The sequence below is a fragment of the Echinops telfairi genome, unplaced genomic scaffold, assembly GCF_000313985.2.
Source record: "Echinops telfairi isolate 266 unplaced genomic scaffold, ASM31398v2 ScPeMD7_26;HRSCAF=91, whole genome shotgun sequence".
Classification (NCBI taxonomy): Eukaryota; Metazoa; Chordata; class Mammalia; order Afrosoricida; family Tenrecidae; genus Echinops; species Echinops telfairi.
The window spans coordinates 5,340,920-5,346,346 of NW_022103923.1; positions in this window are offsets into that span (position 1 = coordinate 5,340,920).

Sequence of the window (5,427 nt, forward strand, 5' to 3'; positions counted from 1 at the left end):
TGTCCCACCGCCTCGCTGCGAGGCGCGGACCTAACCCCTCGTTGGGCCGCCGAACCGTCGGGGAGCTCAGGATGCTCCTGTCCCTTTCTCGGCTCTCCCCTTCCTCCCGGGAGCTCTTTCCCTCGATACAATCTTCCCCAACTTCACATTCCTGGCTGAATTCTACCTCTGCGCCGCAGCGCCTCCGTTTTCCACCTCGCAGCCCCCACTCTGGACTGGGGGGGCGCTCTGCAGGCCTCCGCCAGCCTCCCGCCTCCCCCTCCTACTTTGTCATTTCTAGCTCGGGTTCCTGAGGCACCCAGGGCCCGAGCACATTTCTCCTCTGTGGTTCAGTGAACCCAGCTCTTCTGGTACCAGCCAGCAGAGCAATCTTAAAGAATGTGTCCTCACACCAAAGTTCTTGTCTCAGGTTACTGTTGCCGGAAAGGCTTTGGGTTTTGAAAGCATTTCCAAGTCTTCTCTCATGGAGGCTACACGGTCTATGAAACATGACTTATTTTGAGTCCAAATAAATTGGAGTCCAATGTTTTCCCGTCAGGAAAAGAGAAATAACATTTGCTGGATTCCACAAACTCCTTCCCCGCCCCTCTTCCCTTCCCACCTCCTCTTTTGGTTTCAGCCACGGCCCAGCCTGTCCAGAGCTTTCTCTGACTTCATCTTCCAGAATAAGGGCTTCAAGGTAAAAATGTAAAAGCCCAAACCAAACCTCGAGTCAATTCCAACTCATAATAACCCTACATGGGGTTTCCGAGACAGAACCTCTTTGTGGGAGCAGATAGTTTCCTGTTGCTCCCATGGAGAAGCGGGTTTGTACCACATGCCCCAGCCATCGCATTCCTAGGTACGATCCCAAAGACGTGCGAAGGCCCTGGCTAGAGTGGTAGAAAAATGTGGAACACAATTCAAAATCATCCAAGAGACCAGGCTAATTGGGAGGACAGACTGGTAAGACCACCAGGATCTTTACCCTTCACGTTTGGAACGGAACCCATCTCTGAGGCAGAATAAGCAATCATTGAAGATCAAATGGGCAGCATTTACCCAAGGACCAAGTTCAGAGGGTTAGGAAAGGAGGAACGGAAACCAGAAACACAGGGAGAATTTGGGTCAGTGAGGGGACATTGAGGTTCTTGAGATGGATGAATTGAATCCAAATGTGCATGAATATCAAATTAGGACCAGCTCTGTAAACTGTCACCTAGTTCACAATAAAAAGTTCAAGCAGGAAATGTGCCAATGTCCACTGCGCTGTGAGCCATGTCAGAGCAGTTGGCAGTGGGCAGGCAGTATCTAGTACTTCAGTTCTAGGGGTCCTGTAATGTTTATGGGGTCCATTAGTCTGTCTAGTCACTGGATTAAATGTTTCCATCTGTCTTTTTTTTTAAGAGAATGTTGTTTTTAATTTGTGGAGTTATCTGTGCATATTCAACTGCTAGTTATGGAGGACTCTATTTGATTTTGTTTTCAGTTTTACATAATCTTTTTAAAAAATCGTTTTATTAGGGGCTCATACAACTCTTATCACAATCCATACATACATCAATTGTGTAAAGCACATTTGTGCATTCATTGCCCTCATCATTCTCAAAACATTTGCTCTACACCTAAGCCCCTGGCATCAGCTCTTCATTTTTTTCCCCTTCCTCCCCACTCCCCACTCCCTCATGAATCCTTTATAATTTATAAATTATTATTCTGTCATATCTTGCCCTGTCCGACATCTCCCTTCACCCACTTTTCTGTTGTCCGTCCCCCAGGGAGGAGGTTATATGTAGATCCTTTTCATCGGTCCCCCCTTTCCAACCCACCCTCCCAGTATTGCCTGAAGGGATCATCCGCCCTGGATTCCCTGTGTTTCCAGTTCCTATCTGTACCAGTGTACATCCTCTGGTCCAGCCAGATTTGTAAGGTAGAATTGGGATCATGATAGTGGTTGTGGGGGTCGGAGGAAGCCTTTAGGAACTAGAGGAAAGTTGTATGTTTCATCGTTGCTATATCGCACCAAGACTGGCCCGTCTCCTCCCTGATACCTTTCTGTAAGGGAATGTCCAGTGGCCTACAAATGGGCTTTGGGTCTCCACTCTGCATTCCGCCCCTCATTCACAATGATATGATTTTTTGTTCTGATGATGCCTGATACCTGATCCCTTCGACACTTCGTTGCATCCCAGGCTGGTGTGCTTCTTCCATGTGGGCTTTGTTGCTTCTGAGCTTGATGGCCGCTTGTTCACCTTTCCATCTGACTTTTGATTTTCATCATTCTTCTTTCTGTTGGACAGGGAGAGACCAATAGCTGATGGCTCAGATGGTTGCTCACGAGCTTCAAGCTTACAGTTTTACTCACCGAAGTAAGATGTAGAACGAAAATACTCATCCATGGAAAAATGGATAAATAAATTCTGGTACATACATAAAATGGCACATGATGCATCTCTCAAATGCAACGATGGAACTGCCAAACATAACATGGACGGATTTTGAAGACAGTATGCTCAGCAAATTTAATCAATCTCATAAAGGTAAATACTATCTGAGACCATTATCGTAAAAGCAAAAAAATCAAGAAAAAATGATTTTCACACCAAAAGAAGCCAACTTTGAAGGTTACAAGAAAGCCTGTGGGAGGAGGGGGGGACAAAGGGATGAGGGAGAAAACCAACAAAAGGTAGGATGTAGAACAATCCCTTTCCGAACTAATTTATGCCAATTGACCTTGGTGACCCATGAGATTATATCCCTGTGGATATTTTTAAGTGACTGACACTAAAAAAATAGAAAGTGTACACGTTGTTCTGTAATGGTCAACCACCCATTTTAACAGTAATAAGCTCGACTTATTACTTTAGATCTTTAGATCACTGTACATTTTGCCCACTTTCTCTCAAACCATCACTGCAAGGTAAGTATAACTATTCTCAGTTTTCATGGGATTAGCTAACTGGCTTAGTATCACACAGCTTGTTGGGAATCTAAGATAACATAGGTGGGTTACATAGAGAACAGAATGGCTTCCAGTTATCCAGTTTCACAATCAGTCCACACACCGGCAGCTACCTATGGGAAGGTTCCTGAGAGCAAGTGGTGAGCCAAGTTTTAAAGTTGTTCCATGATCAAGCATCCAATGGGAAGCTAGGAAAACAACCGTCTCAAACCCTAGGAATCTGATTGTCTTATCGGGGCTGGCCAGAGGCGCCACACAGCATCCCTATTTGCTAGAGACCTTTGGAGTTCTGTGCCATCTACTAGTCATATGACCCAAGTGGCAGCGTGGCTTGTCCTAAAGCCTTGACTGTGGCAGAGCCATCTCTTGCTCTCAGTCCGTCCGAACTGGCTGCCTCAGTTAGTTAGTTGGTGATCAGGTCAGAGTACACACTAGAATCATCCGGAAAGACCAATCGCTAGAAAAGGACATGAAGTTTGGTAAGAGATATCTCCAAAGAGAGCAAGGGAAACCCCCAATGAGATGGATGGATGCAAAAATTGCAGCAGTGAGCTGAAACATACCGCTAATCATGAGGAGAGCGTAGGACCAGGCAAGAATTCATTTGTCATTCACAAGGTTCATATGATTTGAAGCTGACTCAATACCCACTAGGATGGGGTGGGTGTTGGGTTGCCTTTAAAAAAATCACAAGTTGCTCAGCCTCCTTAAAAATGGCATATGGTGAGGGGGATGGTAGGGGATGGGGGAAGGGGGAAAAAGGAACCCATACAAGGTTGGATATATAACCCCTCTCCCATCAAAAGGGATGAATAGCAGAAATGTGGGTGACGGGAGACAATGGTCAGTGTAAGATACAAAATAATAATAACAAGAAATAATTGATCAAATATTCATGCGTGTGGGAGGGTTGGGGAGGGAGGGGGAAAAAAGAGGAACTTATATCAAGGGCTCAAGTAGAACATGTTTTGGAAATGATGATGGCAACAATATACAAATATGTTTTATACAATTGGTGTATGGAATGTTGTAAGAGCCCCCAATAAAATGATTTTTTTTAAAATGGCATATGGTGTCAGGCGTGATAACTGTCTTTCACTTCGGAGAGACCGTCCACTGGATCCCTAGACACCTGTCCAAGATGGCAGAGATTTCTGTAAGTAAATTGTGATCAGAAAGGAAAATGCAGTGCAACCAGTTTCTCCTTATACATGTAATTGGGTTTATAAATCTGCCAAAAAGAATAGGTTGCGCTGCAACCTGCCCGGTGATTGATCTATTTTACACACCTTGTGGCGATTGGCCAGTTTGCTATGTAAATATCGGGTGTCAAATCATCCAATAGGATTATGCGGCCTTGTGGGGAACTGGTTGATTGATATGCACATTAAGTGACTGTGACCTACGAAGGGGTTCGGGTAGTCCTGATGGAGAGACCCCCTTGAAATTGACAAGGGCGTTCCTTACATAAGGGCCAATCCCACAAGGTATGCTCCACCTCACTACTATCAAGAAGGGCCCGGAGTAGTACAGAGAGCATCCTTTGGACTCCAGGTCTCTGTGCTGATTCCTCCTAGACACGGGAGGGAGAGAGAGCTATAACATTGAAGCTGGTGATAGACATCGCGAGAAGTCACAAGACAGCCCTGCAGTGGAAGTGGCAGAGAGAGCAGGAGCTAGGAGACTGGCACAAAGTGGCTGCTGTGGGCTTGCTGGCCCAGGGAGCAAGAGCAAGCTGTGTCTTTGGCCAGGAGACTTGCTGGTGGAATGGGGTTTCTCTGGTCACTTGTCCATGGAACTGAAGAGTTGTGGCACTTGTCTGGCAGCGGAGGGCACGGCCAAAAGAAAACCTATAGCCACGGCCAAGAAGAAGCTGAGTGGTGTCTTAGGTGGAAGTTGTCCTAACGAACGAACGAACGAACGAACGAACGAACGAACGAACTGCCTCTTCTCTCCTGAGGTTTAATCTCGTTGCTTCCAAGTTGATCCTTATCCTGATCAGTAGCCTGTTACTCCCCAAATAGCCCCACATCATCAGGATTCTGGTCTGTGGGTTCTGTGTGGCCATTACAACCAATCTTGAACCCAGCAGAGAAGTCGAGTGCTGTGGGAGAGACAGCTGGTGTCAGAAGTGGTGAAAAAGGTGGGGAGCGGAGGTGTAGCTGACCGCCACTTGATAGGAACCAGTTTGGGGCTGAAGTGGATTTTCCTCTCCCCTCCTGAATTTAGAGGAGACCCGATGCTATTACACTGGGTGCAAAGAATGGTATTCTAGGCAGAGGAGGGGCAGAAGCCTCATGACACCGGTACCAGGGGCTTCAACAAGTTGGGACAAATGTCAGTCTTACTTAGAAACAGAATCTTTGGTATGGTAAAAATGTGCGAACTTGTTCACTGAGCACAAGTAAGCTTGTGTTTACCTTGCTTATTGGGTAATCGACACAGCAAACCATTTACAATTTTAGAGGAAAACAGGACCCCCCCCC